At 41.3% G+C, this 22,176-nt stretch overlaps 1 protein-coding gene across 1 annotated transcript in view; it reads left to right on the top strand.

Annotated features, from left to right (window-relative positions):
* Positions 1–1,362: 1,362 nt before the first annotated feature.
* Positions 1,363–22,176, top strand: part of CPNE2 (copine 2) — an 84,296-nt gene continuing 63,482 nt past the window's right edge. Inside the window, exon 1 of the mRNA XM_072117551.1 lies at positions 1,363–1,695. The gene's annotated coding sequence lies outside the window, so the exon portion shown is untranslated. The remainder of the gene's footprint in view (positions 1,696–22,176) is intronic.

The raw sequence follows: 22,176 nt of genomic DNA, 5'->3' as shown, positions 1-22,176 counted from the left end.
CTGCAAAAGGTCACATACATACAAGCACCCCATGAGGGCAGATACAGAGAAGCACCACATGAGGGCATATACATTCAGGGACCACATGAGGGCAGATATATACAGGCACCAGTATGCATCTGCCTTCATGTGGCGCCTGTATGTATCTGCCCTCATGTGGTGCCTGTATGTATGTGACCTTATGTGGTGCCTGTATGTATCTGTCCTCATGTGGTGCCTGTATGTATCTGCCCTCATGTGGTGCCTGTATGTACCTGCCTTCATGTGGCGCCTGTCTGTATCTGCCCTCATGTGGTGCCTGTATGTATCTGCCCTCATGTGGGGCCTGAATGTATCTGCCCTGATGTGGTGCATGTATGTATCTGCCCTCATGTGGTGCCTGAAGGTATATGCCCTCATGTGGTGCCTGCATAAGGTCACATACATACAGGCACCCCATGAGGGCAGATACAGAGAAGCACCACATGAGGGCAGATACATACAGGCACCACATGAGGGCAGATACATACAGGCACCACATGAGGGTAGATACAGACAGGCACAATATGAGGGCATATATATTCAGGCACCACTTGAGGCCAGATACATACAGGCACCACATGAGGGAAGATACATACAGGCACCACATGAGGGAAGATACATACAGGCACCACATGAGGGCAGATACATACAGGCACCACATGAGGACAGATACATACAGGCACCACATGAGGGCAGATACATACAGGCACTGCATAAGGTCACATACATACAGGCACCCCATGAGGGCAGATACAGAGAAGCACCACATGAGGGCAGATACATACAGGCACCACATAAGGGCACATACCTACAGGCATCGCATAAGGTCACATACATACAGGCACCCCATGAGGGCAGATACAGACAGGCAGACCTTAAGGGCAGATACATTCAGGCACCACATGAGGGCAGATACAGACAGGCACCACATGAGGGCAGATACATTCAGGCACCCCATGAGGGCAGATACATACAGGCACCCCATGAGGGCAGATACAGACAGGTACCACATGAGGGCAGATACATACAGGCACCACATGAAGGCAGATACATTCAGGCACCCCATGAGGGCAGATACATACAGGCACCCCATGAGGGCAGATACAGACAGGCACCCCATGAGGGCAGATACATACAGGCACCCCATGAGGGCAGATACAGACAGGCACCACATGAGGGCAGATACAGACAGGCAGCACATGAGGGCACATACAGACAGGCACCACGTGAAGGCACATACAGACAGGCACCACATGAGGGCACATACATACAGGCACATACATATAAGAAGAGGTGGAAACCCAGAATGTACACAATCTGGTTGTTAGTACATTCTTACTATACTCCCGCCCACAGGGAGGAGACGCCTGGGAAACAGGAGAGAGTCACACAGAGACTGTAGACCATCGGCGCTGAGAGAAGGAGAAATTGCAAAGTGCCAGCAACATGACCTGGTGCTATGGGATCTGCTAGGAGCCATTAGTGGAATGTCCCAGAGACTTGTAAGTTTGTCCGGCTCCTGAAGAGACTGCAGCACAGAGGAAGCAGAGCCGGGAAGTGACAGAGAAGCAGGACTAGGGCGCTGCACCCCCACACTGACCATCTGTGCCCCCTCTCCTCTCATGGAAGAAGTGCTGTGGGGGTCTCAAGTCTCCGGGTAGAGGAGCCTGAACTGTGAGTAAACTGAAGAGTCACTGCGGTGCCCCACTATGTGTCCATGTGCTGGCAGTACATTATTTGCTATAATACTCGAGTCTTACATAGCGGCAGTGCTGCGTGTAATGGCTTCAGGGCAGTGTACAGGCATGTTGTCTATACATCTACCTATCCGCTCTTATGTGTACTTATATCACCCATTATAAACCGAGGTGGGGGTCATTATACAACTCCGCTATATACCAGGTCCACTTGTACTTTATCAGTACCAACATTTGGTGCCTGTTGTATACAAGCTCCCTCTTTATACCACCTGTACTATAATAACACCAGCAATATACCACCTGTACTATAATAGAACCAGCAATATACTATCGTTAATATACCAGCACAAGGATTATACTACCTGTACTATACCAGAATCACCATTATACCACCTGTACTATACCAGCACCACCATTATGCCACCTGTACTATATCAGAACAACCATTATACCACTGGTACTATACGGGCACCACCTAAATATCACCCGCACTATACCAGAACCATCATTACAGCACATGTACTATACCAGAACCACAAATATATCAACTGAATTGTACCAGCAGCATCATACCACCTGTGCTATACCAGCACCAGCATTACACCACCTGTACTATTCCAGCACCAGCATTACACCACCTGTGCTATACCAGCACCAGCATTACACCACCTGTACTATACCAGCACCAGCATTATACCACCTGTACTATACCAGCACCAGCATTATACCACCTGTACTATACCAGCACCAGCATTATACCACCTGTACTATACCAGCACCAGCATTATACCACCTGTACTATACCAGAACAACCATTACACCACCTGCACTATACCAAAACCATCATTATTTCATCTGTAATATACCAGAACCACCGTTACAGCACATGTAATATACCAGAACCACCGTTATACCACCTGTACTATACCAGAACCACTGTTATAACACCTGTTATAAACCAGAACCACCAGTATGCAACCTGTACTATACTAACAATGTAAATATACCACCTGTAATATACCAGAATCACCATTTATAATGCATTGGAACCATTATTATACTGACTTTAATGTACCAAAGCCACCATTATGCCTCTAGAAAAATACCAAAACCACCATTCTACCGCTAGTAATATAGCAGCACCACCATTATACTTGAACTGTCACAATACCACCTGTAGAATACCATCATTACCATTATTCACTGTGTATTATATTAGCCCCACCATTATACCACCTTTTACATGCCAGCACCACCATTATATCTCACCTGTAGAATAGCAGCAGCACTATATTCTGTGTGCATCAGCTCCATACCACTATTACATCTACACTCTCATTTAAAGGAATATCATTCAAGTATGATATAGATAGATGTATGCAATTGTCTAACCACTCCCCTTGGTGTTGATACGTGTGTATGTAGAATACCCATACAAGTCGGGTTGAGGATCCTGTCCCATCTGCTGGTGCTGTGTACATAGCAGCCCCCGCTGTGAGATCCTTGTCACTCATGCAGCACCTGCAGTGAACCTTGTCTTCCACACGTGTTCTCTTAGCGGCTGCGTGATTTCCCTAACCGAGTGCAACTACAAAGAGTCACTTGTTTTATCTGCCGATATGTGGGATCTGCCTCTTATACATGTGCAGTGTACATTACATGGTACATCACTATCTTGTCATGGACCGGTTTCATATCATGGTTTCTCTATGGTTGTATTTAGGTTCTGGTTTTTAAGTTTGCAGTTATAAGTGCACTATTAAGTTCACTATCCCCTAGGGGATAGAAAAAAGGTACAATGCTAAATTGGTGCCTACAGGTTCCTTAGTGTTATATTTAAAATGTATAAAGACATAGACATACACCTTGAAGGTTACTGCTAACACAAAGTGAAAAGAGACTAATAGTATAGTCCACACTAGGGTTTTTTTCGGTAAACTTATGTATACTAGCTCAACACACTCACATACACATCCTAGGTAGACTTAGATATGTATATAGCAACCAGGTAGATTCTACACATGTAAACACATGTCTACACATGTTGGTTGACTTCTAGTTAGTCGTATGTAGACCGGGTTGATGGATTCACTTAAACTCGCGTATACCAGCTAAATGGGCTCACGGTTACCTGTGCTATTACGTACACTGGGTAGATGGACCCACGTATACAGAATACAAGCAGTCCACGGGTTATGTACAGGATAGGTGCTGTAGGTTTGTTCTTAAGTTGGATTTGTGTGTAAGTCGGTACTTGTATATTTTATTATTGTAACCTCAGTCAAATTTTTTTTGTCTCTGTGCAAATTGGATTTTAAAAATGTTATGTTGTCATAAGGATTACCCTTAAAGCTTCATTACAGACACCAGTGATAACTGTTATAGCTGTTTATTGTAGCCTAGGGCTAAAGTGCAGGAAATTACCAACATCAAGAGGTCCATTTGTAACTAGGGGTCGTCTGTTTGGTGTTCATAAATAGGGGACTGCCTGTAGTTGGACTCACATGTCCCGGCTGGATGAACTCGTGTATACTAGCAGGTGAACTTGTGTATTCTGGCAAGATGGATCAACAATTTCAGCGCATGAGTACCTCTCTGTAGTGTACTTGTGAAAGTTTTGGTTGCATAAATGATTTTGTGGTTAGCATATAATGTAACAGTGTAGTAGTTCTTTATGGATGTTGCTGTATATACTGCTCCTTGTTTGTGTGGTATTGGTAGAACCTCATCATAGCTAAATGTATTAGTTATTGTGTGAATGGTTATTGTTCCAGGGCAGTAGCTGTGGGTACACATGTGTTAGTAAGTCTGTACATCCGCTTTAGCTTGAACTTCACACCTACAGCACGAGCGTGAGAGCAGGAAATAATGTGTGTGAATGACAGTCCTGGAAGCCTCTGTATACAGAGCGCTGGTGACTGGCAGCCTATGACGCACGGTGTGGCTCTGAAGTAATGCCTGCGGCATTGTCATGGTTGTTGCCAGCTATGTGCTGCTCTACCCACAACTGATGTTGAGCAAAAGGGAAGAGATGTTACATAAATCATCAAGCAGAGGAGGAAATGAAGTCTAATGGATTGTGAACATTTACAGATGTAGCAGAGCTGAAATTGTCATTTAGAAAGATAAAATCCCTTCAGCTATGATTTCTCGACACACATGATCACCAGATCCACATAAGAGTTAGGCTACATTCAGTCGATGTATGCCTACGGCGGGCATACATCGGCGCTGTGGAGAGGAGCGGGGTTGAACGCCGCTCACCCCGCCCCTATCCATAGGCATTTACAGCGCACTGCGCCATACCACGTTGAAAGATAGGACATGTCCTATCTTTCTACAGGCTATGGAGCGGTATGGTGCCGCATGTGTGCCGCACCTTACCGCTTCTGTACAGGGTCGTGAGCCCATAGAAGTGTATGGGGACGCATATCGGCCATATATACGTCCCCCATGCGTGTGTCTGAATGCTGCCTAAGAGATCTGGTGTTTTGTTTCCACGACTACCATGTTTCCACGAAAATAAGACAGTGTCTTGTGACTTTATTTACATGTACAACAACCTATGGTACATGTAACTATCCCTGTCTTTTTTTTTAAAGACCATCATATCAACAACTTCTCTAACATCCTTATAACTCTCCAAACTCTAAATATTATGGCGCTCCATTTCTATTGGAATCATTGGCCCCAATCTCTCATGTTTAGCAATAGCACTCTTCTTAAATGAGCCTTTCTTGGCACCGCAAAAAGTCAGTGATTGTATCCCATGATATCCAGTGACTGCCGCTAGGTCTTATTTTCAATGGAGGCCTTATATTTCTGAGCTAGAAAAAAATTGCACTAGGTCTTATTTTCAGAGGGTGTCTTATTTTCAGGGAAATAGGGTATTAAGTGGGAAAAGTAGTGTATTGGACCATGATTTCTGATCTTTCTGGGATACGGTTCCATAACTATTGTTTAGTTACATGTATAAAGACGTAATGAGAAAGAAATGTAAAAATATAGAGCCATCTATATGGAACACTCCAAAATATGCCCATTGTCAGGAAGAAATAAGAACACACTGGAGCTAGAAGAAATTGGGCAGTTGTATATAGCAACCCAAGGTCTTAGTTTTTTTTTTCCTTTGGAGAATGAAAGCATTGATCTCATTGGTTAAACCTGGCTGCTGCTTCACTTTTATGTCCTTGATAAATCCCCAAAATTGTTTCTTATCCATAAAAACTTTCCTATGTTTGTTCTATGCTTTATACTTCATATAACGGTGTAAATAAGTGTGAACAGTGAGCTCATCTTGTGTTTTGTACACACAGGACTTGTTTGTATCATATCCTACCAGAACAGACCTGACTGTAAGTGCTATAAATTCCCCCATCTGACCACAAGATTAGCACTTACATCTTCCATTTCTTACTAATTTCAGGGTCAGACTGATAACACTTACCATCCCCTACAGCAGTGATGGCAAACCTTTGGCAGACATAGTGCCCAAGCTACAACCAAAACTCACTTATATGTTGCAAAGTGCCAACATAAGAATTTAGGCAGTAACTTATTGATCCCTGCTGTATCTCAGTTTTTAATCGTATTGACGTCCTGAGTTCACCAATACAATAGAAAGATGATGGAGAAATTTGGATTGTAGCTTCACTTTTGGTTCCCCGGAGGGGCAGGAGCTCCAATGCTAATCCATCTCTATCCACACCTTCTCGATCCTCCTGTAGTTCTGGCAGCCAAGGATGTCACATTAAAATAGTGCTCAGCATTGCACGTCCTGCGCTGTATTGGACCACAGGAGAAAGCCTTGAGTCTTATCTGGCAAACTTTGTGGCAGAGGGTCCACACGGTAGTGCCAGGGTCCGATATCCTGGCATCAGTAAGACAGGGTAATAGACAAGCATTTACACATTACCTATATTTTCTTAGAACTTCTTTTCTGTTCCCTGGGGGTGATAGAGAATTACTGACACAATAGTAACTTGCTGGGGGCTTCTTGGCAAGCATGTCTCAAATTTTTGGATTTCGCCCATTTCATGGAGACATTCAGTGCCAGAAATCTGTCCCTTTTTTAACGCAGATGTTTCAGTGGAAATGAGAAAGCAGCAGTAAAATTCCAAAGGAATTTCACATTTTTTCTATAGCTGAAGTAATGGAATATATTTAGTGCCCATGCTTAAAGGAAATCAACCAGTCTAAAGAAACCCCTATAAATACTCACTCCCGCTCCTCTTTATCTTGATCCCGACGCTGTCCATAGCTAGGGCCTCCCACTCATGAATAAGCTGGACAGCTGAATATGATAATGACTCATTGGACCTCTCTCAGTTATTTGCATACAGCTTTAGGGTGATGCCACACATGGGGGCAGATTTACTTACCCGGTCCATTCGCGATCCAGCGGCGCGTTCTCTGCAGTGAATTCGGGTCTGGTCGGGATTCATTAAGGAAGTTCCCCCCACGTTCACCAGGTGGCGCTGCTGCGCTGAAGTTCCCCGGAATGCACTCAAGTTCACCGGCCTATTCCTAGTGAAGGTAAGTGTAAGCTCCGCTACACTTTTTAAAAAAAAATGCGGCGGTTTTTCCGAATCCGTCGGGTTTTCGTTCGGCCATGCCCCCCGATTTCCGTCACGTGCATGCCAGCGCCGATGCGCCACAATCTGATCGCGTGCGCCAAAATCCCGGGGCAATACAGGGAGAATTGGCGCAAATCGGAAATATTCGGGTAACACTTCGGGAAACCGCGAATCGGGCCCTTAGTAAATGACCCCCATGGTGTTTAGAACCCGTTTTTGGTCTGTTTTTAAGCAGTCCATTAAAAAACGCATGCGTTTTTGATCAGTTTTAGTTAAGATAATTGGTAACACCTGTCAAAAACATATGCGTTTTCAAGAAACGCATGCGTTTTTTAACACATGCGTTTTTTAACGAGCTGCTTAAAAACTGACCAAAAACGGGTTCAAAACGCCATGTGTGGCATCACCTTTAGGACCTGATTGTTGAAGTTTACAGGCATGTAGAGGGACAATGTAGGGATAGAGTCAATACTTTCTAATGTCAGTTTATTAAAATATAAGTTTTGGGGGGTTAATTTGCCTGACAGGTTCTCTTTAACCCAAGGAAGTGGACACGATATATAGAATACATGTATAAAGGGAAGCTACTGGTATATAAGATTGGTAGAAGCCCCAGAAACAAAAGTGAAAGCAAGCTGGAGAAAGATCAGATAGAAAAAAGCTTTTTCAGAGACCCCTTCATAACCTATGGATATCAAAGGGATGGATATCCAGGTTATGACCCCACAATCTGTGCAAGTATTTTATGACTTTTATCTTTCAATTTATTAGGGGTTTTGAACCATAGTTCAAAATCCATAACTGTATCTATTTTAGGAGACCTGGATGACCCTCCAGTACTGTTCTTCCAAAGATTTTCACTGGACTTGGAGTGAACGACAAATTTGCTTAGTTATTCCATAGAGGAACATCAGACTCAGGACGCTAAGGGACAGCAGTGGATTGATGGTTATGGATGAGGTTGCAGCAATAACCAATTTGTGCTGTAGGTTTTAGTTAGATGTTGTGTATCTCATCCACAATGTTGCTATTATAGATTTCACCAGGCTAGGTGCATCAAAATCTACCATCAAAATCAGTTATGATAAACCAGGGACACTTACTAATAGATCCAGGCACCGTGACTGTTGTAATCTGTTTATATTTGGTATCCATGGCCTCCTTCCTCCTAAAATCAATTTTTACAATTATGCGCCACATTACCACAGTCACGGTACCTGGATCTATAAGTAAGTGCCCCTGGTTTATGATGCTTCATTTTGATGTTAGATTTCCTATAATGGTTTCCATGTGTAGATTATACTCTAATCTAACTTCCTATAAGCGGTCAGCTCCCCCCCTCTAATCCGTGTCTGGTCTTGGTTAAGACCAAAGTGTTATACATTTATGTTGGATTGTATTACAGTTAATACATTTTCACACCATATTCTACAGAAGGAGTGCCCAGTTTTCTTTTTAATTGTATATGGACTGGTTGTCCTATTTGAGCACCCTACATACTCCAAGTGGTGTGACGCGGTACTACTACTAGAATATATAAATGTACCTGACAACTCTGACGAGAAAATCAGAGAGGCCACATTTACACAACTGTATGGGGGACGTATGTACAGGGAAAAGAAAGGACACGGCCCGTACGCCGTACATTTCCATGGAGAGGGGAGGGGTCACCACTCCTCCTCTCCATCGTGCCGGACGTATGCCCACCAAGCTACAGCCGGCGGGCATACGTTTGTGTGAATCTAACCTAAAGCTGGAGCACCAGGAAGTGTAAAATGTAAAGTTTGCTATGGAAATGCCCCTATGTAGGCTAGGGTTGTGTAACTGGAAATATCACTGCCACCAGCATATCCCCACACAATGGTGTATAACCTCTTGTGGTTTGCTCAGTCCTGAACAGTCCTGGTTTTCAGTGCCATGTATCAGCCAGGCAAGTATTGTCACTATCAATATGTAAATATTGGAGTGATGTAAACAGAAGCAAGTTAGTGACTGGGGTCATAGTTTATTGTTACAGACTGCTGTGAATCCCAGGCAAATAAAGATAGCGGCACGGAGGGAGGTCTAGAAAGCTTTTGGCGGTTTGTTGAAAGTGACAATTATTAATATGGATTCTTGGGATTCTGTTAGGGAACCATGAAGAGACGCTCTGTTGTAAAATAACAGCACTAGACCCAGAAACTGGTTAGACTGGATTTCACACCCACTGTCGTAAATTCACTTCTTATATTCGGTGATTAATTTTGCATTAAACAACAAAAAAACACTCACTGTCCCTGTTATATCCAATGGGGGAAAATAGGATGTTTGTGGTCCTATAATTAACCCTTTAATAACATGTGGCTTTTGGTCTTCTCCTCAATGATCAGACATAATTTTAGTTGCCCTAACCTAAAGGAGTCGTCCACTTTCAGCAAGTAATTCATATTGTTTGAGTAATTAAAGAGGTAATTAAAGAGAACCTGTCACCCCCTCCCCCCTCCCCCCCACACACACACACAAACCACACTTTTAGATGTATTTGGACTCATGTGAGTCCAAACAGATACAAACAGATTTTCTAACATTGCACCCATTACAGCCTGTATCATTTCTAGATCTCTACTTTTTATCATTCTATAAGAAGCTTCTATGTTTACTTCCACTGGATAGAAATCTGTTCCTGGTCATGTGATGGACATGCAGGTGCACAATATATCACACGAGCACACAAACAACTCCTGCGTGTCCATCACAAGATAGATCATAGATTTCTATCAAGTGGAAATAAACATAGAAGCTTTCTATAGAATGACAGCAAGCAGAGGTCTAGAAAAACATGAGCAATTCATACAGAAAGTATGCTGGAAAAGTTTTCCTTATGCAAAACAAATCAATTACCTTATATACTCGAGTATAAGCCTAGTTTTTCAACACAAAATTTAAGCTCAAAAACCCTAACTCGGCTTATACTCGAGTCAACTACAAAAATAAAGTCAAAACTCACCTTTCTGACATCATCTGACATCATAGGTCCTCTTCTGTCTGAGACAGTCTGAGACAGAAGAGGATCTATGGGGGACGTCGGAAAGATGAGTACAGTGTTATTTTTTTTCCTACTACAGGGGCTGGGCAGGCTGTATGCCACAGGGGCAGGGCAGGCTGTATGCTACAGGGGCTGGGCAGGCTGTATGCTACAGGGGCTTTGTCAGGCTGTATGCTACAGGGGCTGGCAGACTATATACTGGGAGGCTGTAACCAATGCATTTCCCACCCTCGGCTTATACTCGAGTCAATAGTTTTTCCCAGTTTTTTGCGTTGAAATTAGGGGTTTCGGCTTATACTCGGGTCGGCTTATACTCGAGTATATACGGTATTTGCTGAAAGTGGACAACCCCTTTAATTTGCTACCAAAATAATGCACTTTTCTCTTATATTTTTATCGTTTTTGTGACACATGGGGCTTTTTAACATAACTTTAAACAATATTTTTCTATTTGGAGCCTTTCATTACTTAACCCCATCTGCAGGTTTATGGAGAGGGCTTACATCATAATTAAAAAGCAAAAAGAAACATTCTATTTTTGTGTTTCATGTAGGCTTTTTTTTTAATTAATATTTTTTTTTTATTTTTATTTAAATATTCAAATACGTTTTAATGGAATATTGTATGTAGATTTTTAAATAGGAAACTTAGAAAAGAAACATAGAAGGGAAGTAAATTAAGGGAAAAAAGATCCCCATGGGCCTCTGTCTTTTGTGAGTGAGGGGCATGATTGCCTACAATGACTTCATAATTGATGTGATGTCACCATCTCCAGAACTGGCAGCGGCATACACTACAGTTGCTTAGAAACCATGGCTCATATAGTATGGACATCCTGTTCTTATACATTTACACTGATGCGTGTGACTGCAGTGTGGATTCAGTCCCAGTGTCCAAATCTGCGTGAAGATTTTCATGCAAATGAATCTGTTCCAAACATATGCTTGTTATCTTGTAGTGGCAAATGACAAGCACACTCCTTGCCGGTAGACTTGTGTACCTTTTATAGAAAGACAATCTAAACATATGCTGTTACAAGCAGTACAGTGCTGGCGTGGTGTCATTACTTCATCTGTGTTATTCAGTAGGGGGATTTCAGATCAACTTTGTCATGAAATTTCTTGCTTTTCATGGGTCAAAAGGAAGAACACATTATTTTCACAACAAAGTACATGTAAATAACATTTGTTATACATTTTTTCTGTGATAAAAGGAATTTTTTTATTTTCACATGTGACTTTCACATCTACATTCAGGGGTTTCCATTATAACGAGAGAAGAAAAACGCATGATTTTTCCTGTTACATATACAGGCGGTCCCCTACTTAAGGACACCCGACTTACAGACAACCCATAGTTACAGACAGTCCCCTCTGCCCACTGTGACCTCTGGTGAAGCTCTCTGGATGCTTTAAAATAGTCCCAGACTGCAATAATCAGCTTAAAATTGTCTGCAATGAAGCTTTATTGATAATTCTTGGTCCTATTACAGCAAAAAAATTTGAAACTCCAATTGTCACTAGGGCAAAAAAAAAAAATTGTCGGGAACTACAATGATAAAATATACAGTTTCGACTTACATACAAATTCAACTTAAGAACAAACCTACAGTCCCTATCTTGTATGTAACCCGGGGACTGCCTGTAATGTAAGGTACCCTATAGGGAATGGAAGACCTTGTGTTTACCTTCAGTATTGAGCTTATGTTATACTCTTCTACAACGCGCAAGACGCATAACAGGAACCCCCCTGTATGCGACCTGGGTATTATTGAAATATCCAGTAAAGTTGTGGTTTTTATGCAGTTGTTTACTCATATTGTAACATTTTAGCCTATGCCTGATTGCTGGGTTCGATCAAGGGTTCCATCTCTTTAAATGTATACTGTATAGTGTTCACAAGAACAACATTTCTAGACATGTTGAAATAACACTGTTCTGTTGAAGAAATAACAGTTTTTTAGTGGACAAGTTCTTTCATTGGTTTGTCTCCAACATGGCTGAGCAGGCTGAGACCTCTTCATACAGGGCCAGTACAGGCAGTCCCCAACTTAAGGACACACAACTTACAGATAACGCCTAGTTACAGATGGACTTCTCTGCCCACTGTGACCTCTAATGAAGCTCTCTGGATTTACCTTAGTTCCAGGCTGCAATGATAAGCTGTAAGGTGTCTGTTTTATTGAGAATCCTTGTTCCCAAGATAGCTAAAAAGTTTGAAAATCCTATTGTCACAGGGACAAAAATTTTTTTTTTCTCTAATTACAATTATAAAATATACCAGTTACGACAAATTCAACTTAAGTACAAACCTAAAGAACCTATCTTGTATGTAACCCGGGGACTGCCTGTATCTGCTGTGTTATACAGAAGACACCCAACATTAGCACCAACGATCATTGTTGAGACCTATTGTAGGCTGTAGGCTTTTAATCGTTGTGACCCAAACGGATCGTGACACTTATGTGACAGCGGTGCAAATAAAAATAGATGAAAATAAAAAGCAAACATATCCAAATCACCCCTTTACCTAGAACACACATAACTACAAACAAATTCACAAACATGCTACAAATGTATAAAACTGACAAAGGGATGTGGCGTTCGAACCAAGAGTAAAAGCCATAAAATCAAAGCCTGTAAGAAAATGGCGCAACTGCACTTTTTCATCAATTTCATTGCATTTGGACCTTTTTCCTAGTACACTACATGGAATTTTTTGAAGGAATTTTGTTTTGGAGGTGGGATATTAAAAAAAAAGAAACTCAAAAATAGAAAAGGGCTTTATTCTTAAAAGGTAAAGGCATCTGGCACAAAATGTACTTGCACAGTGCTGTTTGTACGGTTACAATAGAGTAATTTCCCTAAGCTCCACATACAGTCATTTCCGCTTTTATTGTGGAAATGACTTCAAGAAGTGCTCAGATGATTTATTTTCTTAATGTGGTATTTCTTTGTAGTATTTGATATGATTGCATGTGTAGCCAGTGCAGAAGTTCCATTTTTATATTTCTTCTTGTAGAAGAATCAGAGAATTCCCTATTTTACTCTGACCAGCTGGAAGCTCCTTTACTGTACAACTTGTCTTATTTAATGTGGCTGCCTTCTTATCCTTTCTTGCTGCTCAAATGGTGCCCTGCATGCAAACACTGTTAATCTGCTTATTCTACTAATATCTCTACACTTCCGGTGATAAATTATCAATTATGGTACAGACACAAGGACCAATTTCTACTTACCCGATACATTCTTTGAAATAATTGGATTTGTGAAAAAAAGAAAACTACACAGGAAGAATATTGTCCTTTAGGCCTAGTTCTTACAATGGATTTTGTAAAGAAGTGTCATGGCTTACATTGCAGGTGGAATCAGACCGCATGTTACTTGAAACATGGGTAATTTTGGTCAAAATCCACAACAAAAATAATGACCATTTTGCCCTAGATTTCCCATCCAAAAAATTGTGTTAACATATCCAAAGCGGACAAAAAAACTATAAAATGATTTAACAGCAACACTAAATAAGGGTGTATTCACATGTCCATTCTGGGGGCTATGAACTGATCACATGATTTGCGATCAGATCTTGGCCCCATAGACCTCTAAGGCTCCTTGTCACGGCTCGGTGAGTACACCACTTGTTTGCCTATGGAGGGAGTCCAGCAAAAAGATGCATCTACAACCAGAAGTGGCACAAGATAGGTAAGTGATGATGAACTTGCCTTAATACAGAACATCTGTACAGACCATGGCCCATTCCCACACAAGAAGTTGACCCGCACCTACCTGTCAGATCAGCACTGCAGAGAAATGTGACAATTATTTATTCAATTTGGTCTATTCCATAGGTCAGTTTTGGGGTGGGAACAGTTTAAAAGAAAATGAGCTTTTTGGAATGACTCTGCCCCTTTGCTTGCGGCATCAGTGGACCCCATCGTATGTTAACCCATCCTCTGCTGCCCAATGACCTTAGACGTCACTTCTAGCGGGACTGGAGAGAAGTGGTTTATTACTGCTTCAATTTTCCGCACTACATAGCGCCAAAGTAGCTCCCTCTAGTGAATAGAGGAGACCAAGTGCCGATTCCGTTACAAACCCAGCAGTCACGTGCTCCCCTGCTGCACTATGAAAAAGATCACCATCGTCACCCAGTTTGCTTGAGACTATATATATATTGGCCCAGATTTATCAAAAGTCAGGCAAACTGCCCTAAGTACAATTTCCCTCCTGAAGTGTGCCAGATTATTAAAGACTGGCACACAGTTTTCAATTATCTGGCTCACCCTGCACTGCTCCGGAAGTGTGCACCATCTTTTTTTAGGTACACCTTTAACATAGAGCGTGTGACACAATTCTGTCGAGTTGCAGTAATATATGTGGAGCATGGTCCAACTCTGCAGTGTAGCGCCCCTTTAGGTGCACATTTTTTTCTGTGTTGCCGACCCATTGCAGCTGCAAAACAAAACTAGCATGTACACTTCTTAACCCCTTACAGACATGTGATGTAATAGTACGTAACACGTTGGCTCCCGCTATATGGAGAGGGGGCGGTTACCGATCGTGGATGTTAACCATGTAAAAGCTGCCGGAGGCATTTAAATCCTGGTGCGTGGCTGCCGCCATATTGTATTCGATCGCTGACCCTGTGAGGTCATTGGGGGGGCAGCGAAGAGTCACTATGACAGCCTTGGGTCATACAAAGACCAGAGGCTATCTAGTTTTAACCTATTTATTACAATTTGCACATTGTAATAGTTAATGGATGTCATTTACTTACTCGGTCCTGTCGCAATCCAGCGGCACTTTCTCCGACGAGGATTTGGGTCTTCCGGCGATGCACTAAGGTCGTGCTCCCAATGTCCACCAGGTGTCGCTGCTGCACTGAAGTCCGCAGAGGTCCGCTGGAGTTCACCAACCTATTCCCGGTGCTGTGAGTGATTGATTTTGTGACACAATTCGTTTTTTAAATTCCGCGGTTTTTCCGACGGCCACGGAAATCAAAAGTCATCAAAAGTTGCAAAACATGACACCACACACAGATCTATACCAAGTAGTATGAAAAAGCTATAACCGACAGAAGATTTTTTTGTATACAGGCGGTCCCCTACTTAAGAACACTCGACTTAGTCCTAGGCTACAATAAACATCTGTAACAGTTATCACAGGTGTCTGTAATGAAGCTTTAGTGTTAATCCTGGTTCTTATGACAACCCAACATTTTTAAAATCCAATTGTCACAGAGACCAAAAAAGTTCTGGCTGGTATTACAATGATAAAATATACAGTTCTGACTTACATACAAATTCAACTTAAGGACAAACCTTCAGACCCTATCTTGTATGTAACCCGGGGACTGCCTGTAGTAGGTTTTAATTTGTGTAAATGTATGAAAACATTATTAGACCTATATAAATTTGGTATCTCCCTGGTCGTACTGCACCCAATGAATAACACAGACATGTAATTTGGGGCTCTCAGTGAAAGCTGTAAAATCCAAGCCCACAAGAAAATGGCGCAAATGTGTTTTTACCACCAATTTCATTGCGTTTGGAATCATTTTCCTGCTTTCCAGTACATGACATGGGATATAAAATACTGTCACTATGAAGTGCAATTTGTTACGCAGAAAACAAGCCCTCATACAGCTCTTTACAGAAGGTGTTAAGGGGTTAAACATTTTTAGCCCTCTTCATTATGGGGTTTATGTATCTGTCACAGGTGTAAATGACCTGTGACAAATGTGTTGTGGTTTCCACTTTTAACCAAGACTGTCACACAGTTTGAGCATTTTGCAAATTAAACGCCAATAATTTCCAGTAAGGATGGTGATGTTTTCTTTTAGTTTCCATTGCTTTAAATGAGAAGAATCGGACAACATGCAGCACTATTTCTCTCAATTCAGTCAGGACCCACATCCTAAGCTAAACAAATCAGCTAGTATAATATACCAGCCTGGAGCTGCTATTCTGATCTTTATCTGTAGCTCACGGTTATCACTTAATCTCAGTTTCTGTAGGTTAAACAAGCACAATAGATTCTGCTGATTTTTATTGAATCTAAAATATGAGATTTTCATCTTTTATATGACACCAAAAGTATGCTTCTACTCACTGTAGAATTGAAGATGGGGGCATCTGAATTGAAGCTCCTCCAGCAGTCTTTAAACTTTACTCAAAGTATGAGGCTTTTCTGCTCACATGACTTTGGATGAGATTTTGTGCAGATAACATTTCATGCCCTACCTGATAGTAGCCTTATGTATACACACACACGTTTTTAGCTTCAGGGTATAAAGAAGTCTCCCATTGACAGAACCCAGAGGTTTTGCACAACATGTCAGACATGACATAAATCTGTGACCGGTTGAATGTGGATTTTAGAATTACAGTCCGACTTATCTCAAATTTGGACACAAATCCTTTCACTTATCTATACTTAGAGCATTTTACCCCCATATTTAAAATATGTGCTGTGTCTGGCCTTGTATTACCTCTTCTGAATGTATATTTCCCATGTTGGACACTGCAGCGTTTTCGTCATGCTTCGTAGATGAAGAAGCATTTCAGTTGTCTGTCCTTTAATTTAGTTGAAGCTCCAACCACTCCTGTCCTGTCACATGACAGCAAGAAACACATTCCAAAGTATTTATATCTTTCTCTAACAATATGTCTGTTTTTCCCTTTCCTTGTCATTCCACCTACCCAAATATATGCAATTGTAAGATACCCAGAAATAAACTCCTGGTCCATGTTAGAACTGGAGCTGACGCAGGATAATTCAGTATACATCACACTTCTCAGTCACATTGATGTAATAGGAAGGATTTGTTGTAGTTTTCATGAAGAGAGTTGTAGTATGGACCTCTGCAGTGAACCCTGAGCAGCTACACAGCTACATACAGAGCTAAAGAGAGGTCTAGAGATCCATCTATGAATTACAGATTACTTTGTGTTCCCTTTTTAATTGTTTGCATTGGCAATAAGTTCCAAGTTCTTTTTGTTTTTTCCTGGTGGGTTTCCAAGATGAGTTACAGCCCAAAATTCACCGACCACTTGTTCATTTTCAGTCTGAGTAGCAATTTTATTGCAAGCTATTCAATCTTCAGCATCAAAAAGAAACTTGCGCACAACCCTAATTATAATAAATAACAGTTCACCATCCCATCTACCACATTATCCCTTTCTTTACCTTTAACTTGCTACCTTTCGCCACTGGTATGTTGAGTCTTACCATAAACGGCACAGGTAAGAAGTAAAAGAAAATACAGTATTAAAATTCTATACTAAACCAGCTACCTCCTCGAACACCTCACATTGACATGTACTGTCTGTAGGATGCCGTAGGTTGTGCTCACTGTGCTAAACTTTGCTTTGCCTTCCCTATGTAAATCTTCCAAGTCAGTGAATCTTGAATTTCAGTGGAAGTAAAATACAAGTTTGGGGATAATGGAAAGAACGTCGCCCAATATTCTACTTTCTTCTTAAGCATGAATTTTCCTACAAGTCCAAATTCCCTAAATGAACATACCCTAAGGCAGTGATGGTGAACCTTTTATAGGCATAGTGCCCAGATTGCAACTCAAAACACACTTATTCATACACAGAATTTAACCTGAATACTGAGTACCTTTAAGTATTTGTGTCCCCCATAGTTTTTGTACGCTCTCAAGTTTGTGCCTCCTCCCTCCAGTAGTTTCAGTACTGCCTGTCAAGTTTTGTGCCTCCTACCTTAGCCTATGGTTTTTTTGCTCCTTCCTGCCTCATCAGAGCTTTAGTGCCTACCTTCTTTCAACTGTTTCTGTGCCCCCAACCCAAGAATGCCAATACTGTTGAAAGAAGAGTTTAAAATTTGAATTATCGTTGGAGCTTCAGTCCAGGAAGAATCAAGGGTTACAGATCATCTTCAATAATAATCAGCCGTCTCTTCGCACCTCTTTGTGTTGGCCTAGGCAGCCCAGGATGTATTGCTTTAAAATAGCACAAAGAATGGCATGTTTTGCCTTCCTGGGACTGCATGAGCAGGCCTTGAGACACTCAACCTTCCTTGCAAATTTAGTGCTGGCTGTGTCTGCCCACAGAGAGGGCTTGGAGTGCCATAGGTTCGCCACCACTGCTCCAAGGTTTCATACATTCCCAGTGAACTGTATGGTAGTGACTCCTTGAAGGGGTTTTCCAAAAGTAAAACATTGGTCCACATTTATCAAAACTACTGCAAACTGCCTGTGGAGTGTGCGCCAGATTCATCAAAACTAGTGGATGGTCTTCATGAAAGGGGTTGTCAAAATACTGCAGACAAGCTGAGGGTGGTATTTTTAAAAAACAAAGCTGTACCTCCTCCTCCGTCGCCGGTCTGTGCCCATATTTGTTTATGCGCCTCTGTGGAAGCCTATCCAAGCCCAGCGATAAAACTGAATCTCTAAATTACATTGTGGTCACAGAGACAGTCAGTCAGAGACACAAAGACAGTCACAGCGACAGACAGAGAGAGAGATAGATACACATAAAATATATTTTTTTAAGCATTTCTATTTAGTTATAGCTAAGAGCAGTTATTTACTATCCCCTGCAACACTGGTAGCTACAGCTAGTGTATTATATATAACTATAAAAATAAGTAATAAATATAACACAAGTGATAATAATGTATAAAAAACTAAGGAAAGATAAATAACATTTCAGTGTCGATAAGTAATAAAAATAGGTAACGTTTCCCTTATTAGGATAATTTAAAACTAGGACACGGCCTTCCTGTGACATTTTTAGCAGAATGTATTTATTTAGGCATTCTCTTCCTATATTCAGCACCGAGCTGCTATGGCAACCAGAATATGACCGGTCCACAAGCGTCTGCCATACTACAGCCTGTGCTTGTCCTGCAGAGAAGCCGTGCCGTGACAAGTCACATCTAAATATAAACTATTAGTATATGTGTATATGCCACATTTCTTATTTAGAAGATTTCTGTAATATGGACTGGAGACAATCTATTAATTCACATACACATATTCATATATATGCATATAGTTATTATTGATTATACGCCACCATTGTTTAACATTGTAAGGTAAAGATTACTTCTATAGATCTGTATATCTATATTCTTCGGTACTTATAAGCCGGGAGTAGTCAGTTCCAGAGGTTCTGTAGTGTGCGGCACTGTACGCAAAAACCATAGAGGTCCCCTGGAGCCCTTGTAGGCGGCCACTTAGAAAGGGGGGACATCATGACGCTCAGCAATCAGAATATGGTGTTTGTCAAAATAAGGACAAAAGCGATGCCCTTGTTTTGACCACAATTCATGGGAACTCCAGCACCCTCGCCCGTGTATGATGATATGGTACAAAAGCACAGGCCATGTACATTGTACAGATGATGCTGTACAACTCTTACGTTGTGCTGCTCCAATGTGCAGGTCCTGCCGTATCATTTCTCCATTTTCAAGAGGCTGATATTAGGAAACAAGAAGGAGGACAGGGCCCAGTACCTCTGGATTAGATGTCCCTTGTGCCAGGACAGCAGTTTACCAGTGATTCCGCTGCTTCCAAAGGAAGGATTCCGAAAAGAGTCTGTTCCCAAAGAGGAGTTAGGATGGACACTATATACTACTATGAGAATTGCGAGAACTCTAGAGTGACAAAATTTTAGTTGGTTCCTTGGTATATTCCACCTCCTTATACGCAATGCATTCACAATTCACGTCCAACCTTTGTTATGAATTAATTTCCGTAATAGGAATTATTGTAGCAACTAACAATAATCAAGGGGCATAGTGATCTAACTAAATTGACCAACTTTCCAAAAAGCTGAAAATTTAGAAAACATGTTTTTATAAAAACATTTCCCCAAATTTGCATTTATTTAATAAATAAGTACTAAACATGTTGCTTAAATTTCTCAACCAACATGTTAAAGAGATCTGAAGTTAAGACCACATAAAGTGACACATGTCAGATTTCAAAATAAGGGCCTTGTCAGGAAGGTGCAAAATGGCCAAGTCGTCAAGGGGTTAAATCCCCTCCCCGATTGAAGCTCATAAAATGGGCGGGAAGATGTAATTATAAGTTGTTATTTAGTTTAGTTCCAGACTATTATCATTGCCACTTTTCGAGCCCCCAGTCCTATCTAGGGAGAAGCTGCTTGAATGTGCTGCTTGTTGAACTCTCAAGCTGTTCATTTACTAGGCAGGGTGACCACCCATAAGTGTGCTGTAACGGCAGGCGTATTGGTGACCCAGCTTTCCAGAAATAGCTGGAACTAGGAAACAGCTGTGAAGGATATTTATACAACACATATAGTGGTGTTTGACCATTTCCATCAGCTCCATGTAGTAATTAAGGCAAAGACAACAAATTTCAGGTCTGATACAAGCAGCAATTATTCCCCAGCAAGATTCAGAAAATTACATATGACTGGAGCCTGTGTCATTTTTCCATTGCATCATTTTACTTAGAGTGTTAAAAGTCCTAATGTTTTCCGAGGGATAACAGTGCATCCTTTCATGCTGCGGTGCGACATGTGCTCCATGTTCACCGGCCAAAGGGCTCTAGAGAACTGACGTTACACGACTTACTAACCCTACAATACGTTTCTGGGAACAATAATTAAGCTTCTGAATGAGACCTTAAAGGGAAACAGGAAATCTTTATAAATATAAATTCTATTCAACAGCTTTTAATACAATTTGTTTCAGGGAAAGCTGGGCAGCAGCACATAACTTTTTCAAACTCCTAAGTAGTAAATCTGCCCATTTATGTAGTGAAGCATGCCATCTCTTTCATTACATACATAGTCAAAACTATGTGGAAGCTTTCCCGGAAAGCTGGGTCACAATTCCTGTTGAATCCGTTATGATAACCCCATTAGCTATCTTGGTTGCTTTCCTATCCCCTTTGGGCTGCATTCACATGACTGTTAGATGTTAATGGAGCATGGAGACCCTAAGGCTCATTTGCATAATTTTATGCCTTTTTTGTAAAAACAAGGACTTTAAAAGCTAAAAGAGCAGTAGATCCTGCCAGATAGGGCAAGCTCCAGCATGTAAGTGTGCTGTATTTAATATCCTTGATCTTAATGGTGGATTTCCTTTAAACCTGAAAACATTTCTGGTGACTACCGCTTGAAGCTCATCAAGAAAATGCCAAGAGTGTGTAAAGCAGTAATCAAAGCAAAAGGTGGCTACTTTGAAGAACCTAGAATATAAGACGTTTTTAGTTGTTTCACACTTTTTTCTTAAAGGGGTATTCCGGGAATATGAACGTCTGATACAAAAACCCATGATGCTATAAATAAATTAATGTAACAAAACTTAATGTCACTAGTCACAAAATGGAGCTTAAATAGTTTGATTTTATGATTCACAAAATGTTATGGCCTCTCTAAAGTAATCACCAAGATGGCTGCCACTGGAAACTACAAGTCCCAAGATCCTTTAGTTCTCAGTAACTCCTCCCTCTTATGCTCTGCTCCCAGTGATGATCTAACAGGTTTTCTTGCTCTGTTACCATAGTAATAATGTGTAACTGCCATCACCACAAGACTGGCCATACTGGATGCACTGCAACCAACCGACTACAGCCAAAGATAGTGGTGATCACATGACCTGCCCAGACAGGTGCCGGACATGTGATGTGGGCATGTGACCAGCGGCCATCTTCTCTCCTGTGTATGCTCTGTAACGGACCGCGCAGAGGAAATTAACAGACTGATTAAAGGGCCAGTAGCATCTTCATTACAGTCTATGTCAACAGCATTTTTCTTATAACGGGAGCAAAATTTTAAATAACAACTAATTACATATAAACTTATATTTTAAGGAACTTTTTGTATATGAATTATGCTGATTCCTGGAATACCCCT

This window comes from Engystomops pustulosus, chromosome 7 (genome assembly GCF_040894005.1).
Source record: "Engystomops pustulosus chromosome 7, aEngPut4.maternal, whole genome shotgun sequence".
Taxonomy (NCBI): domain Eukaryota; kingdom Metazoa; phylum Chordata; class Amphibia; order Anura; family Leptodactylidae; genus Engystomops; species Engystomops pustulosus.
Note: the sequence above shows the minus strand (reverse complement) of the source record. Positions and strands in the feature narration are given on the sequence as shown.